The following is a 25,586-nucleotide window of genomic DNA, read 5'->3' on the forward strand; positions in this document are numbered from 1 at the left end:
AGCAACACTGAATGGACAGCCCAAGGACATGTGCTAAGATGTGGCTAAACCAAGGCAACTGCTCCAGTCTACGGAGAGTGAACCTGATATTCTTCACACACCCTAATGAATGGCCCTGAGAATAATGACCTCTTGTTCTGATGATCAAACATGGTCTACAAGGAATGACCAAGACAAATGCCTCCTTTTGTCTCAATGCCAGAAGTAGTTAAACTGTGAAGTAGCAGCCCCCTGCTGTGTGCCCTTGGCAAGGGGAACCCCTCCGTGGAGAGGTTGCTCTGTGCATGGCCACCCTCCTCCATGGGACTTTATTGCACTCTCTGAAGCCACCCTAAATCTTCATCTTTTCTCTCACCACGCTAAGCACCTAGCCAAAAAGAAGTCTCTCCCTAAATAATGTGATATTTTATGAGAATTTCCAGAAAAGAGAAGCAGTGAAAAATTATTTTTACTTTTCTCTCTGTTATCTTCAGTGACTTACTCACTCATTTCATCTATATCATACCAGACATTGGAGATCAAACTAGAACAACAATAAAATATAGCTTCTGCCTTCAGTGAACATTCAGTTTGAAGGGAGAGTCAGACTATAAGAAAAATAAGGAAATAAAATAAGTCCAGTGATAGATGGACTACATAGAATAGAATAAACAGGGTGTCGTGATAAAGGAGGTAGGAATCAATTTCAACTTCAGTGGTTGGAGATCTCTCTGAGGACATGGTACTAAGACCCAAAAGATGGAAAGTCTCAGTTATGAGCGAGGAGGGGTATTGGGGGTCGGGGGCAGAGAGAGAATTCCAAGAAGAAGAAGTGGCTTGCAGAAGGCCTAGAGAACTTTTCCAGCTTGACTTACCTCAGAAAAGACCAATGTTACTAGGACCAATACAGTAGGCCAAAGGGGCAGGAAGAGACGCCAAGCATTCCCTCTTCTAAATTATTTTACCTCCTTGCAATTGTGTGGCCTGCATCTCATCCCCTTCTTTCTGCTCTAGAACTTCAACATCTTCAGTACTTGAGGAAACCCACCTAATCACGTTTTCTCTTCCACCAGCTGTCCTGTCTGTGTTACATGCTGTAGAGTTAAAACTACCATCCTTTCTCATTTGCCTAGTTTCTTAGGAATCTTTTCCTACTTTTTTGAGGTAAAGTGCTCTGGAGGAAAATGTTTTTTTCCCCCAAACATGCTGTGATAAGACACAGCAGGGATTTGTTTTATTTTTCTCCCTGAAGCCATTCTTCTTGGAGCTTTTATTGGAAGTGCAATGAAGGGTTTAAATTAGAGTTAAGAAATATCTAAGCACAGGTAAGATCACTCTGGCCTCTACATGAAGAAGGGGACAAGAATGGGAATGAGGCGTGACCGGAAAGGAGACTCTCGCCAGCATGGTGACAAGTGGACGTGAGGAAAGAGGAGGGGTTTGCAACCTACCTTTGAGGCAGCATCCGAAGGACCTACTGAAACTCCATTCTTGGGCCAGAGAAACAGAAACATGGGCAGCATTGCAGGATGGTTGGTGATGTCCCAAATGAGGAAAGTGGCTGATGGGGACAGGGTCAGATATTTTAATTAGAAGGATACCTACAAGAAATTTAAGAGGCAACGTCAACTAGGCGGTTAAATGTACAGGCTTGAAGCTCAGAAGTGAGACCTGTGTTAGCTTATAAAGCTGAGGCTCATTCACGGAGGTAGACAACTGCCTGACTGGACACAGCCATACTGGTTATGCACCTGCTGTCTGCCTGCCTGGCAGTACCCAAGCCAGTCAGTTGTTTCTAGGAAGGTGCTGGAGAGAATGAGTCTTTCTTTTCTCTCTCACTCTTTCTGCTTTCTTTCACCACTGGCTCTATCACCCACGACCCCACAACCACCCTCCTCCTATTTTGCCCCAGTCCGTACCCCCTCCTTCCCTCCTCACTCACTCTGCACCTCTGTTTTCCTCTCAGTTACTCTTTCTCCCTCTTCTTTTGTGAAATCCTGTCTGCATTTTCTCCTGTCTGTTGATTTGGGTTACATTCTTATGTCTAGCATTCTTTCTGTCCTAATCTGCCCTCCACCTTTTCTCTCTTCTTTTCCTTCTACTCATATCTGGATTTGTTCCTTTTTCTGCAGATGTTTTTCCTCTTTCCCTTTTTTTTTTTTTTTTTTTTTTTTTTTTTTGAGACAGCATCTCACTCCATCACCCAGGCTGGAGTGCAGTGGCGCAATGTTGGCTCACTGCAACATCCACCTCCTGGGTTCAAGTGATTCTCCTGCCTCAGCCTCCTGAGTAGCTGGGATTACAGGCATGCATCGACACACCTGGCTAATTTTTGTATTTATAGTAGAGATGGGGTTTCACCATGTTGGCCAGGCTGGTCTCAAACTCCTGACCTCAAATGATCCGCCGCCTCTGCCTTCCAAAATGCTGGGATTACAGGTGTGAGCTGCTGTGCCTGGCCCTCGTTCCTTCTTTTAAATACCTTCTAGATACACTCTCAACTTTCTCAAAACTATAGTTTCTAAATAACATAATGTAGTTTCTAAAACTACATTTTATTTTCCTACTCCTAACTGGAAAAAGCAGGTACGTTGAATGTTTACAGATCCTCAAAGAAAAAAAAACTAAAATTCTGTAGTTTATTTGGGCTTGGGGATTTTCCAGGGATCCATGACTGATTAAAGCCTTTCAGAAGGTGCCTCCTCTTGCATTTTGGGTGTTAATTTCATTATTGCTGGTACATTCTATACCAACGTGTTGTCCCTGTATTTCCTCATTGGTTATGTCACTTGTCCCCTTTTCATCTCCTCTGGCAGATCACAGATTACAAGCGAAACCAGATCCAAAGCATTTCTCAGAGCTGCCTCTGATTAACCCCTGAAAATCCAACAGAGAACACAGTGCATGATTGTCTTATTTCTAAGCTACTAACACAATTGATGTTTAACTTCCTTGGACTAAAGCTTCCTCTGGATTCTGTAACAATAGACATAAATAGACATCTTGTGTGGGTTTTTTTCTGGGGTTTTTTTTTTTTAATTTTTTTTTTTAAGAGACAGGGTTTCACCATGTTGCCCAGCCTGATTTCCAACTCCTGGGCTCAAGCGATTCTCCCACCTTGGCCACCCAAAGTGCTGGGATTACAGCTGTGAGCCACTGCACCGGTCCTTAATTGTTTAAATAAATAACTGGCAGTTTCCATTGAGTGTCTGTCTGTTGAATGAGTGTTTGTGATGTGGAGGACTCTGCTTCCTACTAGCATGAACAATACATCATGGTCACATCCTTGAAGAGTGCCTCGTCCATAAAGAGTCCTGTGATGGGCCGGGCGCAGTGGCTCATGCCTGTCATCCCAGCACTTTGGGAGGCTGAGGCGGGAAGATCACGAGGTCAGGAGATGGAGACCATCCTGGCTAACATGGTGAAACCCTTTCTCTACTAAAAATACAAAAAATTAGCCAGGCGTGGTGGTGGGTGCCTGCAGTCCCAGCTACTCCATTCCTGCAGCTCTGCTCTCGAGCTGTCTCTTTGACCTCAGCCTCCTCCATGTTCCCCCTCATTCACTGTGTTCCTGAGGCACTGACCTTCTTTCTGGTCCTTGAACATGCCAAGCTTGTCCCCCTTTTTGGGGCCTGGCATTGGCCATTCCTCCTGCTGGCATAGTTCTTCTCCCATATGTTCCATCATTTAGCCTGTGCTCAGTGCCGCCCCCTCAGAGCAGTCTGCACTGACCTCCCCCCAGCTTGTCCACCCGGTCACTCTCTGCCACATTACCTAATTTTATCCTCTCAGTGTGTGTCTGTGCCTGAGGTTAGCTGGTGCAGTTGTTTATCGCTTGTCTTTCTCTTCCAGAAAATTCCTTGAAGACAGTGACTTTCTCTTTCTTGTTCAATAGTACAGCCCCATGTATCTAGAACAGTGATGCATGGAAGATTTTCAATAAATACTTGCTGACTGACAGATGAACACCCCAGCCCAGCCTGGACAGAGCTCTAAAATCCCTTTTTTTTTATTTCTTTTTTTTTTTTTTTTTTTTTGAGATGGAGTCTCACTCTGTCACCCAGGCTGGAGTGCAGTGGCATGATCTCATCTCACTGCAACCTCCACCTACTGGGTTCAAGCAATTCTCCTGCCTCAGCCTCCCGAGTAACTGGGATTACAGGTGCCCACCACTATGCCCAGCTAATTTTTTGTATTTTTAGTAGAGATGAGGTTTCACCATGTTGGCCAAGCTGGTCTGGAACTCCTGACCCTGTGATTCACCTGCCTTGGCCTCCCAAAGTGCTGGGATTACAGGCATGAGCCACCGTGCCTGGCCCAGAGCCCTAAAATTCTAAAGCCACATGCTCTGTCCTTTGCCCTTTGCTACCTGCTTACCACAGACTATGTCAAACCAGTGATGCTCCCTTCTCTTTTCACTGTTGCAGATTAATGCTTTTGATGTTAAAGGACACTTCTCTTTCATTTGACAATCTAACCAGTATCTCTTTTTCGTTGGTTGTTTAAAACTTGTAATTCTAGTTCCCTAGCCAAGATGTCCATTTGGAAACACTCTACAACCAGTTTCCATGTGCTTGAGAGTTGCAAAAGAGTCGTTAGTTTGCAACTTTTCATAATCGAAATTGGCACCTTCAATCTGTGTGAATTATGATGTACTTCTACAACAGCATATCAAGATAGCTCATGCACACTCGATTGAAGAGGACGACCTTCTGCAATAGAGAAGGACTGTTCTTCATTCAAGGGTGTATGAGTAGCTGCACTCCCCTACTAGAAACTCCAAACAAGTTCTCAAAATAGCGAAATACTATTTACACTGTGAACCATAGTTGCCTTTAAGCGATTGCATTCTGCAGGTTTCCATCAGTCATCATCCTCTGGGACCACCCAGCTGTGGCCAGCAATGTACAGGAGTCCTCCTAGCTGCAGCTGCTTTCTAGGTTCTGTTTCAGTCTTCTCTTTCCTTTCGATTTTACTTGAACCATCACACCAATGCCTCCACTGCAAATCTTATCTCTGTGCCAGTGATGTCATATGTATTAAGTGTCTCTGTGCCCAAGTTTTTTCCCAACTCGATATTTGATTTGCAAACACAAACTTCTACCTTCTGCACACACCATGGGGAAGCCTTATCTCTGTCTTAAAAACAACATGGCTGCAATTTCTCCCTTTCCCCTGTCCTCAGAGCTTCTTCCCTAATTAATGATTGATGTGAGTTGACTCTTTGTTCTTCAGCCACTTCATCTCAAAAGTGTAGCCATCTTTAACTTCTCTCTCCCTCCCCCCCTCTTCCCACTCTGTGAGCCAGTTGATTTCTAACTGATGAGTATTTAGTCCTCACTTTGCATCCCATAATTTAATCCTCCTTCCACTTATATGTGTCCTAGGGAGTGCCTCCAGTGCTCTGCCCTGGGACTGATTCACCCCTAGTGATGTCTGTCTGCTTCTAGACCCTCCTTGTCATTAATCATGAACTCCACACAAAGATTCATGTTCCTCAATTTCTCATACCCCTCCAGCACTCAGAAACCTCTAGTGACTCTCTTCAGCCTGACATTCAAAGTTCTTCTCAGTTTCACTCCTATCTGTATTTCTAACGGTAACTTTTATGGCCCCATACACCAGCAAAAAAACATTTCTACCTATTTTCTGGGCAAGATTCATATTTCACCTCTTACGTCTTTGCCCATACTCACATACATGGAATGCTTTCCGCTCTCATACAGCCTGGTGACATTTCTACCCATTACATGCTCAGAGATTTAAACAGTGGCGTATGTCTGCAGATTTATTTATAATGGCTAAAAAGAAAAGGGAACAGCCTATGAATCTAACAATAGAACGGTAAAATTATTCTACGTGTACTTCATGAAACGTGATGCAGGCATTAAATACGCCTTCCAGAAATATTTAATGAAAAAAGCAAGTTGCAAGATTCTATCTGCATATAGATTTTTGTATATATATTTGTATATTAATATATGCATATTCATAGTGCATATATCAGTTATGAATATGCACAGGTGCCCACAACAAAAATGAACACTGGCTTAAATATATCAGTTTGCTTGTTTTATGCAACAGGAAGTCCATGGGTAAACAGCTCAGGGCTGCTATGATGACTCAAGGAAACGACCAAGGACCTTGGGTCTTTCTGCCTTTATCCTCATGTTGGTTGCCTCATGGTCAAAAGGTGGCTGAAAACCTATAGGTCTCTTATCCGTGTTCCAGGTAGCAAGCAGTGAGAAGGACAATAGTATAAAAGGGAGAGGGCACAGCAATTTTTCCTGCTAAGACTTTGTCTCCATTTAGGAATGGAAGGGTCCTCTAGGCACTTCTCTTACATCTCACTGGCTGCCACCTGGCCATCTCTGGCTGGAGAGAAGGGGTTGTGGCCAGATGCTGGATCAACCAATGGACAGAGTTTGCCATAGTGGATATGCCTGTAAGATTAATTTCAGATTTGATTTTAATCTCCTCTGATGCTAGGATAATATGCATGTATTACTTTTTTATCGGTGAAAAATTGAAAATTTAAGAAGCTACCTATCTCACGATGAATGTTACCTCCTCCTTAAAGCCATCATTTTAATAAGTGGATGAGATGTTTGCTTATTTACCTCAGGTATATGTGGAAATAGGATAGATCTTAGAGTTAGAAAACCATGAGTTCAAATTCCTTTGTGTCCATGACTAAACTGCATTCTCTGAAAACCTCAGTTTCTTCATCTGCAAAGTGTTGATTGTACTATACTATCTTATGGGGCTTTTGTGAAGGTTACATTAAATTGAATGTGAAAATATAGAAGAGACTAATAGCTTGTCAACACTAGTATTCTTCTCTTGAAAATTCTTGAAATACAGTATCTTTCTCATTTACCTCTATTTTGCTCTTTGTTTTAATTGCGTAGTTTTTCATTCCTCAACATTTTTTGGGAAGGCCATGACTATCTTTTTTCATAGAATCTTTTTTTAAAAGATACTCCTTACAGGCCAGGTCAGGCATGGTGGCTCACGCCTGTAATCCCAGCACTTATGGGAAGCCAAGGTGGGTGGATCACTTGAGGTCAGGAGTTCAAGACCAGCCTGGCCAACGTGGTGAAACCCTGTCTCTACTAAAAATACAAAAACCAGCCGGGCGTGGTGGCAGACACTTGTAATCCCGGCTACTCGGGAGGCTGAGGCAGGAGAATTGCTTGAACCCGGGAGGTGGAGGTTGCAGTGAGCTGAGATCGTACCACTGCACTCCAGCCTGGGTGACAGACTGAGACTCCGTCTCAAAAAAAAAAAAAAAAAAAAAAAAAATATATATATATATATATATATATATATATGTGTGTGTATGTGTGTGTGTATATATATATTCATTCCTTACAGAATTCAGAATAGTGTCTATAGCCCATAGTATACAAGCAACCAATATATTAAAATTGAATTGATATTTTATTAAAAATATTTGAATGATCCATCATGGGATAACTGCCAAGAAATTGATGGTATCCCTTTTCCTCCACACTCTGGGCTAGGACTTGGGTAATGAATTGGGATTGTTGCCAAGCACCTATTTCTGGATAATCACTCTGAGTTTGTGCTGACAGATGCTGGCTCCACGATAGTCATCAAGAAGCCACAGGGGTGTAGGGTCTTCTAGAATGCTGTCAACACCACAAGCTGTGAGGTTTTTTCATCCTGTCCAAGAAAAAAATATACAGTAAAAGAGTCTCATGTCAAATTTAAAATGCCAACCTTAAAAAAAAAAATGAGCAGAGAGGTTTATTCTTTTCATTCTATTTCAATGATGTAGCCAGTGTAAGATGTTAGAAAATGAAAAGGGAGACCCATGAAAGTTCTAATGAGGGGAATTAAGAGACTCTTAAGGGGATTATGAGTATGATTCTCTAACAAACAGTTTCCCTTCTACAGTCTCTCTCTACCCCAGGCAAGGCTTGTGGTGCTGTGTTGTCATTGCTCATCTTATCGGAAATTAATAGAGAATTTTGTTTATGGACATCTAAAACTAGCTACAGTTATTTTTTTGCCCTCTTCCCCAAATAAAAATTATGAATACATACTATTCACAATTTTATTAATATTCCTGGTCATAATGATCCCAAATAATATACGCACCTAATAATTCCATTCTAGGAGTTTGCAGTCCGATGTATTGATAAGTGCTTATACCCAGCCTCTTTCTCCCTTACTGTCTTTAGTTTCTCATTTTTTGTTGTTGTTGTTGTTGGAAGCACCCTGGCCTGTGGTAGGTTCCCGTTGCATTTGGCAAATAGAGCATTATCCATCGGAGTAGCCATGTGGGGCTGGGCTGCGTTGATTATGTAGGGCCAGTTGGGAGACGGCCTCACTTATTTCAAGAACACACTGTGACAAATGTATGTGTTCCCAGTGGATTCCAAATGCCATAAACATAGGCAGCCAGCTGTCTTGGTAAGTCACCACTGCTCAAGTCTTCCGGCATTGTTTTATGCAGTGTGGTGCTGAGCAGGTCAAACTACCTGCTTTAAGAAGCCTGCTACAGGGAGGAGGAGAAACAGCAGGAACTGGGGGAAGAAGTCCTGGGGCTCCATAGGAAAGTTCAGGTGGTCCATTCCAGGGTTCTGACTCTTGGATCTCATCTGTTGATTGCCCTGCACCTCAGGAATCCATTTGTCCTCCCCTACAGGAAAAACACCAAAGTACTTCAAATGCTTACTGCCCTTCCATCCACAGTCCCCTGGATTTCTCATGCTTTTGTTTTTTTCTCATAGTGCAGTGGGTCCCAAAAGTGGAGAGGAAGGAATTGCAAGCTTCAAGTTTAAAAGTCAGTTGAATCTTAACTTCTCAGAGTCAGAAGACAACTGAGGTTGGGCACAGTAGCTCACACTGTAATCCCAGCACTTTGGGAGGCTGAGGTGGGTGGATCACTTGAGGACAGGGTTCGAGACCAGCCTGGCCAACAGGGTGAAACCCAGTCTCTACTAAAAATACAAAAATTAACCAGGCATTGTGGTGGACGCCTGTAACCCCAGCTACTCAGAAGGCTGAGGCACAAGAATTGCTTGAATCCAGGAGGCGGAGATTGCAGTGAGCCGAGATCACACCACTGCACTCCAGCCTGGGTGACGGAGTGAGACTCCATCTCAAAAACTAAAAATAATTGTAAAAAAAGAGGACACCTGAGAGTTACGGTTTCCAACTGCAGTGAGGTAGAGCCTGGGGCACCGCAGCAAATTCATGTAGGTGCTGTGGATATTTCAAATTTTCAAGGCAAACCTAGTAAAATTTGTTGCTCTGGTCACCACAGAAGCTATTATTTTGAAGCAGTTAATAATTTCAGTGTTCATGGCGAAACTAGGATTTTGGTGTTTGCTGTAACAGAAAACAGGGGTTAGAACTCTTCGTAGAACAAGAAATGAAGCAATTTCCAATCTGATTCCAAGGTTTGAAAAGCTGTGCGGTGCTGAACAGGTCCACACATCCCATTAGTGAGTAATTGTGGGTATTTGGGAATGAAAAATATATTTTATGTGTACAACTTTTTTCAAACAGCTACAAAATTGTTAGGATATAAATAAATATGAAGTCATTTGGACCTAACTACATAAAAACATCAAACTCTTAGGTGTTTCTTTTGGCTTAGGGAGTCCATGAAACAATAATTGAGACACTAAGGGTGCTGTGATCCAAGAAAATATGAGAACCTCTGCCTTAGAGTCCAGCTAGTCCAGCTAGTCTGATGTACTGATCATTGCTTTTCCCCTTACTCTTTATTTCCTCTTTTTGGAAGCACCATGACCTGTGGTGGGTTCTCATTGCATTTGACAAATAAAGCATTATACATGATGGTAGCCATGTGGGGCTGGGATGATTTGATTATACCGGGCCAGTTGAGAGACAGCCCATTTGATAATATTGACAGTCGTTTGACAACATTACAAATATTTAACAAGGAATGATGTCTTAACAAGATACTCAAACTACAGTAAAGCAAAGCATACTACCATTTATCACCAGCCATACTTACTAAAATTTTTAAATATACATATTTGTTCTAGAACTGGTGGGTCTGAACTCATCCTCAGAAGCCTGTGGGAGAAATCATACTTCAAAATAAAGCAAGATTAAGATAAACCAAACATACACATAACATGTTAACAGGCTTATAATTTTGAGTAAGAGCTTCGTTAATGGAAGATTACAAATTATGTTTTGAAATGAATACCTGAGTTAGGGATGGAGTTAGTGGAAATTATAAGAATATTCCACTTTCCTTTTGCTGTTGTTTAAGTTACAGTAACATGAACTCAGACCTCCACCATTCCTTTTCTTTAGATGGTACTATGATTGGCTTTTTTATTTTGTTATTATTTTTTATTTTTTAGAGACAGAGTCTCGCTCTGTCACCCAGGCTGGAGTGCAGTGGCGCGAGTTCAAGTGATTCCTGTGCTTCAGCCTCCCAAGTAGCTGGGATTTCAGGCGCCCACCACCATACCTGGCTAATTTTTGTATCTTTAGTAGAGATGGGGTTTCACTCTGTTGGCCAGGCTGATCTTGAACTCCTGATGTCAAGTGATTCACCTGCCTCGGCCTCCCACAGTGCTGGGATTACAAGCGTGAGCCATGGCGCCCTGCCAGTGCTATAGTTGGCTTTCTATTTGCCCTTGAATGTATTTGAGAATTTGGGAACAAAGACCATCACAAAGTGAAGATGACATATAATCAAGGGGTGTAAGTAAAGGTCGGGAATAAGCCCTGGAGATGATACAGATAGAGACAGAGATACAGGTTAGGGATAAATAATCTCAGAATAGTTTTAAAAGTCAACAATTTTTCAAAAACACTTAAACCTCACACCAATTTGGAGAATGCCTCTGGAGAAACAAACAAACAAAAAAAAATGTATTTGGTTTCTTAGGGATACTGATGGCCAAGTATCGGAAAGTTTCACTTGTTGAGTTTAACCTGAGTGACAGAGCAGTTGTGAGTTATTTGCCACTGGGAGAGGATTCATTAGCTCCCAGAGCTGCAGGGCTTCCAGATGTGCAGGGAACAACTGCATGAGAGGAGAGGCAGATGTCAGGCAAGGCCAATTGACTTCTCCCTTTAAAATATGGATCAGAATCATCATTAATCAAACAGCAAATACTTTTGCGCTCTGTCTTTAGGGAAGCAACTATATGTACATTGGCAAAGAAGATTGTGTAGACTGTGGATGGCCTGGGATGCTAAATTTAAAAGTTTGAGGTTTATCTTTTCTACAGTGGAGAACCATTGAAGATTTTTGACTTAATGAAAGAAGTATTTTCCCAGCACTTTGGGAGGTCGAGGCAGGAGGATCATGAGGTCAAGAGATTGAGACCATCCTGGCCAACATGGTGAAACCCCGTCTCTACTAAAAATTAGCTAGGCATGGTGGTGTGCACCTGTAGTCCCAGGTACTTAGGAGGCTGTGGCAGGAGAATCGCTTGAACCTGGGAGGCGGAGGTTGCAGTGAGCGGAGATCTTGCCACTGCAGTCCAGCCTGGTGACAGAGCGAGACTCTGTCTAAAAAAAAAAAAAAGACATTGAAGAGACATTTTTACAAAGCAGTCAGTGTGGCACATTGGAGCTGCTTCAAGACTAGTGTTGGGCTCAGGAGGCAGAGGCTGTTTAATGTTCTCTACAGCAGGGCTATCCAATAGAAGTATAATGAGACCATGTACGTGATGCTAAATCTTATGCATGTTAAAAAAAAATTTAAAGCCAAAAATTATTTAACCCAACACATCAATATTAAAAATTATCGATATATTTTCCATTATTGATACTAAGTCTCCTAAATCCAGTGTGTATTTTACACATATGAACATTTGTCCGTTGGGTCTAGCCACATTTTAAGGGTTCAATAGCTACATGTGGCTTTTCACTACTGTATCAGACGCAGCAGCCCTACTGCCTTGCTACTCCAAGTGTGATCTGCAGACCGGCAGTATTGGCATCGTTTGAGAGCTTGTTAGAAATGCAGAATTCTCATGCCCTTCCTCCGACCTATTGAATGAGAGTCTCAGTTTTAATAAGTTCAAATCACCCCAGGTGATTTGTGTGCATGTTAAAGTCTAGAAGTACTGACTTCTAGCACAGTGGTTCTCATGCACGATCCTTAGACCAGGAGCAGAAGCTGCTTTACCACCTGGGATTTTTTTTTTTTTTTTTTTTTTTTTTTTTTTTTTGAGACCTAGCCTCCCTCTGTCACCTAGCCTGGAGTGCAGTGGCATGATCTCAGCTCACTGCAGCCTTGACCTCCTGGGCTCAGGTGACCCTACTGCCTCAGCTTCCCAAGTATCTGGAAACATAGATAGGCACCATAACACTTGGTTAATTTTTCAAAATTATTTGTAGAGACAGGGTCTCCCTATGTTGCCCAGGCTGATCTCAAACTCCTGAGCTCAAGCGATCCTCCTGCCTTGGTCTCCCAAAGTAGTGAGATTACAGGCATGAGCCACCACGCCCACCCCACCTGGCAAATCCTTAAGTTCCAACACAGACCTATTAAATAGAAACTCTGGAGCCAGAAATTTAGTTCTAACAAGCCATCCAGGTGATTCCTATGCATATTCAAGTTTGAGAACCACTATTTAGAACATCCCCTTTCTCTGGCAAAAATATTGTTATCTTCCCTATGGACCTTATATTTTGATATTTTTTTTCTAATTCCTTTTTTTTAAGGAACTAATATAGTTTGGCACTATCATTACTCAACACACATCTCTTCATTGATATTACAGGGAGGGGAATGGAAACCTAGGATATTCTATTGTCTCATTAAATATATATTGATATATATGCATATATATACAACTATTGAAATAAGTGTCAATAACAGCTTCTGGTCAGTATGTAATAAAAGCTACAATTTATTGAGCATTTCCTGTGTCTTCAGCCCTATATAGGATATTTTACACTTATTCCTCTAGCCCTCTTCTAGCTCTTTGTAAGGTAGGCTGAAATATAGGAATATCCACATCTCACAATGAGTGCCCTAGTTTCCCAGGGCTTACATCTGGTCAGTGACAGAGCCAGGACTCCACCTAGGTCAGCCTGATCCCAACGCCTGTGTGTACCACTCACCACCCTGCATAAGCATTACCCTGCTATGTTTAAATAATTTAAACTAAAAGCAAAAGCACTTGAGATTTTAGTGAGTGTGCAATGGAAGTGTGATGATATTTGAAACACTGAAAGTAGCTCACAGGTTAACCATGAACTGTCCTCCCTACACACACACACACACACACACACAATTCTGGTTTTGTTTTGAGACAGAGTCTCGCTCTGTCACCCAGGCTGGAGTGCAGTGGCAAAATCTCAGCTCACTGCAATCTCTGCCTCCTGGCTTCAAGCAATTCTCCTACCTCAGCCTCCCGAGTAGCTGGGACCACCACCATGCACCACCATGCCCGGCTAATTTTTGTATTTTCAGTAGAGGTGGGATTTCACCTTGCTGGCCAGGATGGTCTCAAACTTTTGACCTCAAGTGATCTGCCCACCTCGGCCTCCCAAAGTGCTGGGATTACAGACGTGAGCCACCGTGCCTGGCCTATACACACTCAATTCTACCTATGCTACCTACAGTGATTTCTGGTTAGAAACCACAGCCCAGGGCAGCACAGGCTCAGGTAAATCCAAAGAAGACAAGGGTAACACAGCATTGAATATCTTCACAGCAGCGCAGCACTGGCTGACAGTGAGGGACTGAGAGAATAGGGGTGGGAAGAAATCGAGTCCTCTGCCTGTCAAAAGAGTCTTTAATCACTGACATTGTTTAGAATTGCTGGTACCAGATAAACCAACTGAGCTTTTAGAATTTATTTTTAAATTCCCTGCAGACAAGGCCTCCTTTGATTGCCCTGGAACAGAATGCTCCCTCTGCTCCCCTTGCCCCCATTAGTTCACTGCCTTGCTGAAAATAACGGGACATTTTGCGAAGGGTCTGTCCTGATGCTTCCCTAGGGTTTGCAATGTTCTGATTGGGGGCACAAGAAATCTACACCATAAAAGTCTCCAGGAGAGAAGGTAATTGCCCCACTCATGCCACTCTGTCGCCTCCCACATTGTGCTGCATGAGTGGCTCACCTGCAAGTGACTGCTCATGCAATTGTATAAAACAAGTAGATGAACAACTGGATATAACAATTCAAATATTCTCTTCAGGGTTCCCTGAATATTCAGCTCCCCCTTGGCAACCATCTACGTGTTCCCTGGGTAATTTCTGGATATTCTGCAGTGTTGAAGAGGACTCTGATAATTAGCCTCGAATTGTTTTCCATCCCACAGCGAAGTATCTTTGCACTGGAGTAGAATGTAAAGACACAAAATCAGCCATTTTTCTGAATTATAACATGTTTATGTCCTTTCTAGACATGGAGGGATCAGTGGCTTCTTGATAGGGTAGAATGTAGTACTTATTTTCTAAAGTCAATCATCATTTTTGTTACATTCTATAATAACAGATTCTGCAACATGGCAGCAGCTTGTGATTCTGTGGAGACTTCATTGTGATTTGAGTGTTAATTAATGCATTTGTAGCCGGCAGAATATGAACATCCTTTTCTCTGAACAGAATCATTGCAACAACACCATCTTGTCTTCCTGAAAACCTATGCTTTGAAAATAGCCTGGGAAAGTCAGCACCAGAGTAGTCATTGGAAAGCATCTAGGAAGAAAAAGATAGCCTTATGATGGATTTGTGAAGAAAAATTCTCATGTTAAAAGCTTCTTTTCTCTCCAGGACACAGTGAGGGACCTCACAGAGAAGAGCAATGCAAGTGCATTGTGCTGGGACTTACTGAGTTGTGATAACTGACGGGGTTTCTATTCTGCCTCCAGCAGAAGTGGAGTTGGAACATGGGAAGTCTGGAAGCTGGAACACAAGATAGGTTAGAGCACCAATAATATGTGCAGAAAGATGGAATAGCTAAAGGTTCATAATGAACATAAAAATGGCAAGTGTATATATGAGCAATCACAATAGCATTTCAGCACATAGAGACTGGGTGAATTTATTATAGTTCTAGATGCTGGATAAGCTTTAACCTGGAGGGTTGTTAGAAAACCGAGATATACCTAATGTAAATGACGAGTCAGTGGGTGCAGCACACCAACATGGCACATGTATACATATGTAACAAACCTGCATGTTGTGCACATGTACCCTAGAACTTAAAGTATAATAATAAAAAAAAAAAAAATCATCGCTCAGTACCACGGATAGCTCAGGGAACGTATACATTTGTTATCAATTAACCCATTTTATCTAAATGCAGACAGTTGATTAGCACCTATTCCAAAAAGTGGGCACCAGCCCAATGGTAAAAGACCGGCAATTCACATCCAGCCTGGGCCCCCAATGTCAGAGCCTGAATCTTTGCACCAGACTCGCCCGTGTTGGTCCCTGCCATGTGTCCCAGATGGGTTTGTAGACCTTACGGAAGGCGATTTGGTAACTTGCTGCCCATGCACTTTTGGGCTCGGTAGTGACAAAGGACCAGTGGAAATCCCCTGTCTGAAGGCCTTGTTCGCTTTCTTCCTGGATCCCAGCAGAGGGGCCCTGCACTCCTTTTGAAAGAGGAATATTTATTTATAGATTTTATGGAAAATCATGAAATTCTCAAACGTTGCCAGTCTGAAAAGCAGAAAACAATTAGGTTGACCTGCTCTAATTTAAAAACATTTATCTGGAATTGTTGTGGTTTTTGTTTGCTCTTCAGTGCAAACTTTTTTTTATTTTTATAAGTTCTAGGGTACAGGTACAAAACGTGCAGGTTTGTTGCATAGGTAAACACATGCCATGGTGGTTTGCTGCACCCATCACCTACATTGGGTATTTCTCCTAATGCTATCCCTCCCCTAGCCCCCCACCACCCAACAGGCTCCAGTGTGTGATGTTACCCTCCCTGTGTCCATCTGTTCTCATTGTTCAACTCCCACTTATGAGTGAGAACGTGCGGTGTTTGATTTTCTGTTCTTGTGTTAGTTTGATTAGAATGATGGTTTCCAGCTTCATCCATGTCCCTGCAAAGGACATGAACTCATCCCTTTTTATGGCTCCATAGTATTCCATGGTATATATGTGCCACATTTTCTTTATCCAGTCTATCATTGATGTACATTTGGGTTGCTATTGTGAACATACGTATACATGTGTCTTTATAGTAGAATGATTTATAATCATTTGGGTATATACCCAGTAATGGGATTGCTGGGTCAAATGGTATTTCTGGTTCTAGATCCTTGAGGTATCACCACATTGTCTTCCACAATGGTTGAACTAATTTACACTCCCACCAACAGTGTACAAGCTTTCCTATTTCTCCACATCCTCTCCAGCATCTGTTGTTTCCTGACTTTTTAATGATCCCTATACTAACTGGCATGAGATGGTATCTCATTGTGGTTTTGATTTGCATTTCTCTGATGACCAGTGATGATGAGCTTTTTTTCATATGTTTGTTGGCTGCAGAAATGTCTTATTTTGAGAAGTGCCTGTTCATATCCTTTGGACACTTTTTGATTTTTTTTTTTTTCTTGTAAATTTGTTTAAGTTCTTTGTAGATTCTGGATATTAGCCCTTTGTCAAAGGGATAGATTGCAAAAATTTTCTCCCATTCTGTAGGTTGCCTGCTCACTGTGATGATAGTTTCCTTTACTGTGCAGAAGCTCTTTAGTTTAATTAGATCCCATTTGTCAATTTTGGCTTTTGTTACCATCGCTTTTGGTGTTTTAGACATGAAGTCTTTGCCCATGCCTATGTCCTGAATGGTATTGCCTAGGTTTTCTTTTAGGATTTTTGTGATTTTCCATCTTATGTTTAAGTCTGTAATCCATCTTGAGTTAATTTTTGTATAAACTGTAAGGAAGGAGTACAGTGTCAGTTTTCTGCATATGGCTAGCCAGTTTTCCCAACACCATTTATTAAATAGGGAATCCTTTCCCCATTGCTTCTTTCGGTCAGGTTTGTCAAAGATCAGATAGTTGTAGATGTGTGGTATTATTTCTGAGGGCTCTGTTCTGTTCCATTGTCCTGTATGTCTGTTTTTATACCAGTACCATGCTGTTTTGGTTACTGCAGCCTTGTAGTATAGTTTGAAGTCAGGTAGCATGATGCCTTCAGCTTTATTCTTTTTGCTTAGGATTGTCTTGGCTATGCAGGCTCTTTTTTGGTTCCATATGAAGTTTAAAGTAGCTTTTTCCAATTCTATGAAGAAAGTCAATGGTAGCTTGATGGGGATAGCATTGAATCTATACATTACTTTGGCCAGTATAGCCATTTTCATATTGATTCTTCCTATCCATGAGTATGGGATGTTTTTTGTTTGTGTCCTCTCTTATTTCCTTGGGCAGTGGTTTGTTGTTCTTCTTGAAGAAGTCCTTCACATCCCTTGTAAGTTCTATTCCTAGGTATTTTATTCTATTAGTAGCAATCACGAATGGGAGTTCACTCATGATTTGGCTGTTTGTCTATTATTGATGTATAGAAATACCTGTGATATTTGCACATTGATTTTGTATTCTGAGACTTTGCTGAAGTTGCTTATCAGCTTAAGGAGATTTTGCACTGAGACAGTGGTGTTTTCTAAATACACAATCATGTCATCTGCAAACAGAGACAATTTGACTTCCTCTCTTCCTATTTGAATACGCTTTATTTCTTTCTCTTGCCTGATTGCCCTGGCCAGAACTTCCAATACTATACTGAATAGGAATAGTGAGAGAGGGCATCCTTGTCTTATGCTGGTTTTAAGGGAATGCTTCCAGTTTTTGCCCATTCAGGATGATATTGGCTGTGGGTTTATCATAAATAGTTCTTATTATTTTGAGATATGTTCCACTGATACCTAGTCTATTGAGAGTTTTTAGTATGAAGGGGTGTTGAATTTTGTCGAAGGCCTTTTCTGCATCTATTGAGATAATCATGTGGGTTTTGTCATTGGTTCTGTTTATGTGATGTATTATGTTTATTGATTTGCATATGTTGAACCAGCCGTGCATCCCAGGGACAAAGCCGACTTGATCGTGGTGGATAAGCTTTTTGATATGCTGCCAGATTCAGTTTGCCAGTATTTTATTGAGGATTTTCACATCCATGTTCATCAGGGATATTGGCCTGAAATTTTCTCTTTTTGCTGTGTCTCTGCCAGGTTTTGGTATCAGGATGATGCTGGCCTCATAAAATGAGTTACGGAGGATTCCCTCTTTTTCTATTGTTTGGAATAGTTTCAGAAGGAATGATACCATCTCCTCTTTGTACCTCTGGTAGAATTTGGTTGTGAATCCATCTGGTCCCGGACTTATTTTTTTTTTTTTGGTTGGTAGGCTATTAATTAGTGCCTCAATTTCAGAACTTGTTATTGGTCTATTCAGGGATTTGACTTCTTCCTGGTTTAGACTTGGGAGGGTGTATGTGTCCAGGAATTTATCCATTTCTTCTAGATTTTCTGGTTATATGCGTAGAGGTGTGTATTGTATTCTCTGATGGTAGTTTGTATTTCTGTGGGATCTGTGGTAATATCCCCTTTATCATTTTTCTTGTGTCTAGTTGATTCTTCTCTCTTTCTTCTTTATTAATCTGGCTAGCAGTCCATCTATTCTGTTGATCTTTTCAAAAATCCAGCTCCTGGATTCATTGATTTTTTGAAGGGGTTTTTTGTGTCTCTATCACCTTCACTTCTACTCTCATCTTAGTTATTTCTTGTCTTCTGCTAGCTTTTGAATTTGTTTGCTCTTGCTTCTCTAGTTCTTTTAATTGTGATGTTAGGGTGTCGATTTTAGATCTTTCCTGCTTTCTCTTGTGAGCATTTAGTGCTGTCAATTTCCCTTTCCACACTGCTTTCAGTGTGTCACAGAGATTCTGGTACATTGTGTCTTTGTTCTCATTGGTTTCAAAGAACATCTTTATTTCTGCCTTCATTTTGTTATTTACCCAGTAGTCATTCAGGAGCAGGTTGTTCAGTCTCCATGTAGTTGTGCAGTTTTGAGTGAATTTCTTAATCCTGAGTTCTAATTTGATTGTACTGTAGTGTGAGAGACTGTTATGATTTCTGTTCTTTTGCATTTGCTGAGGAGTGTTTTCCTTCCATTTATGTGGTCAATTTTAGAATAAGTGCATTGAGGTGCTGCGAAGCATGTATATTCTGTTGATTTGGAGTGGAGAGTTCTTAGATGTCTATTAGGTCTGCTTGGTCCAGAGCTGAGTTCAAGTCCTGAATATCCTTGTTAATTTTCTGTCTCATTGGTCTAATATTGACAGTGGGGTGTTAAAGTCTCCCACTATTATTGTGTGGGAGTGTAGGTCTCTTTGTAGGTCTCTAAGAACTTGCTTTATGAATCTGGGTGCTCCTGTATTGGGTGCATATATATTTATGATGGTTGGTTCTTCTTGTTGCATTGATCCCTTTACCACTATGTAATGCCCTTGTCTTTTTTGATCTTTGTTGGTTTAAAGTCTGTTTTATTAGAGATTAGGATTGCAACTCCTGCTCGTTTTTTGCTTTCCACTTGCTTGGTAAATATTTCTCCATCTCTTTATTTTGAGCCTATGTGTTTTTTTCCATGTGAAATGGGTCTCCTGAATACAGCACACTGATGGGTCTTGACTCTTGTCCAATTTTCCAGTCTGTATCTTTTAATTGGGACATTTAGCCCGTTTACATTTAAGATTAATATTGTTATGTGTGAATTTGATCCTATCATTATGATGCTAACTGATTATTTTGCCCATTAGTAGATGCAGTTTCTTCCTAGTGTCGATGATCTTTACAATTTGGTATGTTTTTGCAAAACACCCGACTGGTACTGGGTGTTCCTTTCCATGTTTAGTGCTTCCTTCAAGAGCTCCTGTAAGGCAGGCCTGGTTGTGACAAAATCTCTCAGCATTTGCTTGTCTGTAAAGGATTTTATTTCTCCTTCAATTATGAAGCTCAGTTTGGCTGGATATGAAATTCTGAGTTGAAAATTCTTTTAAGAATGTTGAATACTGGCCCCACTCTCTTCTGGCTTGTAGGGTTTCTGCAGAGAGATCTGCTGTTAGTCTGATGGACTTCCCTTTGTGGGTAACTCGACCTTTCTCTCTGGCTGCCCTTAACACTTTTTCCCTCGTTTCAACCCTGTTGAATCTGACAATTATGTGTCTTGGGGTTGCTTTGCTCGAGGAGTATCTTTGTGGTGGGTCTCTGTATTTCCTGAATTTGAATGTTGGCCTGTCTTGCTAGGTTGGGAAGTTCTCCTGGATAATATCCTAAAGAGTGTTTTCCAGCTTGGTTCCATTCTCTCTGTCACTTTCAGGTATACCAATCAAGTGTAGATTTGGTCTTTTCACATAGTCCTGGATTTCTTGCAGGTTTTGTTCATTCCTTTTCATTGTTTTTTCTCTAATCTTGTCTTCTAGCTTTATTTCATTAAGTTGATCTTCACTCTCTGATATCCTTTCTTCCGCTTGATCGATTTGGTTATTGATACTTGTGTATGCTTCACGAAGTTCTCATGCTGTGTTTTTCAGCTCCGTCAGGTCATTTATGTTCTTCTCTAAACTGGATATTCTAGTTAGCAATTTCTCTAACCTTTTTTCAAGGTTCTTTAGCTTCCTTGCATTGGGTTAGAACAAGCTCCTTTAGCTCGGAGGAGTTTGTTATTACCCACCTTCTGAAGCCTACTTATGGTCAATTCATCAAACTAATTCTCCATCCAGTTTTGTTCTCTTGCTGTTGAGGACGTGTGATCCTTTGGAGAAGAGGTGTTCTGGGTTTTAGAATACTCAGCCTTTTTGCACTGGTTTCTCCCCATCTTCGTGGATTTATCTACCTTTGGTCTTTGTTATTGGTGATCTTCCGATGGGGTTGCTGAGTAGATGTGCTATTCCTTTTTGTTAGTTTTCCTTCCAACAAGTCCCTCTGCTGTGGATCTGCTGGAGTTTGTTAGAGGTCCACTCTGTACCCTGTTTGCCTGGGTATCACTAGCAGGGCTGCAGAACAGCAAAGATTGCTGCCTGTTCTTTTTTCTTGAATCTTCATCTGAGGAGCACATGCCAGATGCCAGTTGGAGCTCTCCTGCATGAGGTATCTGTTGGCTCCACCTGGGAGCTGTCTTCCAGTCAGGATACATGAGAGTCAGGGACTAACTTGAAGAGGCAGTCTGACCCTTAGCAAAGCTCAAACACTGTGCTGAGAGGTCTGCTGCTCTCTTCAGAGCCGTTGGGCAGGGGCGTTTAAGTCTGTTGAAGCTGCGCCCACAGCTGCCCCTTACCCCAGGTGCTCTGTCCCAGGGAGATGAGGGTTTTATCTATAAGTTATCCCTGACTGGGGCTGCTGTCTTTTTTTCAGAGATGCCCTTCCCAGACAGGAGAAATCTAGAGAGGCAGTCTGGCCATACCAGCCTAGCTGAGCTGCAGTGGGCTCCACCCAGTTCGAATTTCCTGGCGGTTTTGTTTACACTGTGAGGGTAAAACTACCTACTCAAGCCTCAGCAATGGTGGACTCCCCTCCCCCAGCCAAGCTCGAGCATCCCAGGTTGATCTCAGACTGCTGCTGTGCTGGCAGCGACAATTTCAAGCCAGCAGATCTTAGCTTGCTGGGCTCCATGGGGTTGGGACCCACTGAACCAGACCACTTGGCTCCTTGGCTTCAGCTTCCTTTCCAGGGGGGTGAACAGTTCTGTCTCGCTGGCATTCCAGGTGCCACTGGGGTATGGAAAAAAAACTGCAGCTAGTTCAGTGTCTGCCCGAATGGTCACCCAGTTTTGTGCTTGAAACCCAGGGCCCTAGTGGGGTAGGCACTGGAGGGTACCTCCTGGTCTATGGGTTTTGAAGACTGTGGGAAAAGTGCAGTATCAGGGCTGAGGTGCATGGTTCCTCAGGCTTAGTGCCTCACGGCTTCCCTTGGGTAGGGGAGAAAATTCCCTGACCCCTTGCACTTCCCAGGTGAGGTGACACCCCACCCTGGTTCGGCTCACCCTCCATGGGCTGCACCCACTGTCAAGCCATTCCCAATGAGATGAACCTGGTACCTCAGTTGGAAATGCAGAAATCACCTGCCTTCTGTGTCAATCTTGCTGGGAGCTGCAGACCGGAGCTCTTCCTATTTAGCCATCTTTCCAGCCATACCCTTTTTTCATGTTTTGGGGGATACTAATGGTTGCCCGAGAAAGGTAGCCTTCATGTGTATTAAGAAAGGCCTTTCAGTATTAATATACACTGTTTATGGGGGAATTAAAGCACTCCCAGCCCCATGGAGTCATTTGAAATTCTTAATTACTTATGTTATGGGCATAAATTCATTAGGGCCTTCTCTCTTCTCCCTTTTCTTTGTCTTTGTAAGTAGCAGAGTTCCAGAAGTTCATTATGAACATTCAGTAATGGAATCATGGGGGGTGGTACAAAAAAAAAAACTTCATTCATTAAAATCTTATGGATAAGCTGTGTGGATGAGTGAAGTCTGACATATAGAATACCTTTAAAGAGTGGTATTTTAGTGTTTTAAAATGCATACTTCATATACCACATCAAAGCAGCCTCAGAGCCAATTGTCAAACAGATGTTTAGCAGCAGACTGTTGTTTTAATGAGCCAATAACTCATTCCTAACAAGCTTGGTTTGCTTATCATCAGTGTTACTCAAAATATATTGGTACCTTTCACTAAGTTAAAGATGAATGCTCCAAAACTTTTAAGAGGCTCTCACTTCATAAATAGTGGAAATGTATTCTGTAACCCCAAATTACTGTAATCTTAAATTTGTGTTGTTTAATAAGGAATTATTATATATATTCTTACTTATTACTATAAACTTTGACTTCAGAAAAGCTCTCATTGCCAAAACTATTTTAGCCAAACATTTTTGTCATCTCACCTCTGCCTAGGCTGCAGTGGAGTTCTTGTAGCTTCAAAGTGCTTCTTTTCACATCTTCTTTGATATGCTGATAGTTACCAGACTAAATAATCAAAAAAGTATTCCTTAAATGAAAACAAAAAATTTCACTGGTGACATGTTCATATTACCCTGGTAGTATAAAGACAGGCATGTTTGATTTGTTAGTCCAATTAATGTATTATTTGTGTTCAATCAAAGACTTTCTTTAAAGGCGATTGTTAACCATTATGATGACATGGAGAAACAAACATCTATAAGATTACTAAAAGACCAGCTGTTCTTAATCAAGATGCATCATTCTCACTGGGTGTTTGTTTTTGTAAATGCTGGAGATTCTGGTTCCATTGGTTTGCAGTGGCACCTCAGCATGTGCATTTTGAAAATACTTGCTCAGTATATTTGGTTGTGCAACCTGGTGAGGAACCACTTCCTCCTCAAGCATTCATTTATATGCAGCAATGTAAACACATGTGAATGAGCAAATTGCCCACCTAAATCTCTGCACAAAAGGGTATCTAATGTATGCCAAATTATTTTGTTTTTACATGTACCATGATGCACGACACACATTGTTTTCACATAGGCAATCCACATCTATGGATATATTTACTGGATGTGTGATTTGGGATAAGTTTCTGTACCTCTCTGTGCCTTGGTTGCCTCTTTTGTAACATGGAGATGAAAGCCTGATACTCAGTGTTTTTGTGAGGACTTAACAATATCACGTATGTGAAATACTTGGAACTTCATCAGGCAGTTATTAAAGGTTCCATAAATGTTAGTGATACGGTTTGACTGTGTCCCCACCCAAATCTCATCTTGAATTGTAGCTCCCATAATCCCCACATGTCATGGAAGGGACCTGGTGGGAGGTAATTGAATCATGGAGATGGGTTTTTCCCATGCTGTTCTCATGATAATGAGTAAGTCTCATGAGATCTGATGCTTTCATAAAGGGCAGTTCCCCTGCACATGCTCTCTCTTGCCTGCTGCCATGTAAGATGTGCCCTTGCTCCTCCTCTGCCTTCTGCCATGATTGTGAGGCCTTCCCAGCCATGTGGAGCTGTGAGTCCATTAAACCTCTTTTTCTTTATCAATTACCCAGTCTCAGATATGTCTTTATTAGCAGCATGAGAACAAACTAATATAGTTAGTTATTATAGTTGTCACTGTGAATGCTGCTATCAGTCACTGTGTCTACCCAGGATCCTGTTATAGCCAACATGGCTACTATTTATCATTGTTATTATTACTATCATTATTATGTCTGTCACTCTCAAAAGGCTACCAGAAAGCAAGTGACTATGACTTTATAGTAGGAATAATGGTAAGTCTAATTTATAAAGGCAAATTAGGCTTCATTCTTTGGACCTTTCATTTTATCAGTAACAGAATTACATGTACAACTCAACTCAGTGAACATTCAAGCATATCATACCACTAACTACAGTGGCTCATAAGATATATCACTAGTCTGTGAATTTTAAAGAAGGATTAATTTCTCCATTTTCCCCAAGTTAACTTCCTTCCTGAAAAACTATGTTATCAGTCAGCATCTATTTGGTCAATAACTTCAAGTAAAATGTAGGAGATGTCACATATGTGAATTACTTAGAAAAAAGTTCCATAACTATTAGTGATATGCAAGGAGAGCATAATGAGTCAGTAACTAAAGAGGTGGAAAATCACTTGCTGAATAAAATCAGTGTCTTCCCTGACATATTCACTTTTAATAATCTTGGGATTTGTTTCGGGCTTGGGAGTTGAACGATGCATCTGTGCCAAAGAGAAAAGTCTAGTGGTATGCAGTGGCTCCCATCAGGGTGTGTGTGTGTCTGTGTGTGTGTGTGTACACGCACACACACGTGCATGAACATGGGTAAATAGAGGCAAGTGTTGTTTTGAGAGGGCCCAGCTAACTTGGGGTTTCAGCACCAGAGTGGCTAGCCACCCTGTCTTAACAGGAAATGAAGGGGAGCTGAACGTGGATGTTTGCTGTGTGCCTCTTATGGGATGCTTCTTTTGACTGGAGGACAGTCTAGTGCCCAGTTGTCCCACCTGTGACCAGGAGGGTCTCTCATACAGGCAGCTTGTTTATGCTGGCAGATGCCCTTGTGGCTCTTGTCTGACCCATGTCCAGTTTATGCCTCCCTGACCATTGCTGTGGCACTGGGAGCCCAACCTTGTGTTCTCCCCTGTTTCCCAGGGAAAACCCAGCCTGGGACAGCCCCTGGTTCTTCAGATGGTGCAAATTCAATATACCACCACAACAGGAAGCAAGTTCAAAGACTTTTACTTACAGATCCTGGACAAGGACAGCATAATGAGTCAGGGTGCGACGCGGAGAAGTGCTTCATCCCTGGGTTATGCGAAGGACTGAAAAGTCAGGCAGAGATGGAGAATGCATGGCAGCTAGTAGTTTGTACAAGGGAACAGGGTGTGTGTCACTTCCCAGGTGGCACTTCCCCTGATGGCCCACTTAAAGGGCACGCTGGGAACACGAGGAATCCAGTCAGGCAGGTGGCAGAGATGCTTCTGAGTTCTTATCTCTGGCCACCAGCTTGAGCCATTTGGGTGTGGTATAGCACCGGAAATTGCATCAAGGGTGACTGAGCCCTGCTTTTGGTATGAGAAAGTGAAACCTACATTTAAAAGGGATGCCAAAACAACATAAAATTATAAGAATTTACTACAACTGTATTTTAGAATAGCATCA

General features: G+C 41.8%; 1 protein-coding gene and 1 long non-coding RNA gene across 2 annotated transcripts in view; one reads left to right on the top strand and one right to left on the bottom strand.

Annotated features, from left to right (window-relative positions):
* PLD5 (phospholipase D family member 5) overlaps positions 1-25,586 on the top strand; it is a 423,368-nt gene that overhangs the window by 313,872 nt on the left and 83,910 nt on the right. The gene's annotated exons all lie outside the window — the stretch shown is intronic.
* On the bottom strand, positions 8,181-25,407 carry LOC106995199 (uncharacterized). Its single transcript, XR_003730176.2, has 5 exons — positions 25,171-25,407; positions 22,850-22,953; positions 14,799-14,872; positions 9,998-10,059; positions 8,181-8,650 (listed from the first exon to the last, which is right to left on the bottom strand). It is a non-coding gene; the product is annotated as an uncharacterized LOC106995199 (long non-coding RNA).

Source organism: Macaca mulatta, chromosome 1 (genome assembly GCF_049350105.2).
Source record: "Macaca mulatta isolate MMU2019108-1 chromosome 1, T2T-MMU8v2.0, whole genome shotgun sequence".
NCBI lineage: Eukaryota > Metazoa > Chordata > Mammalia > Primates > Cercopithecidae > Macaca > Macaca mulatta.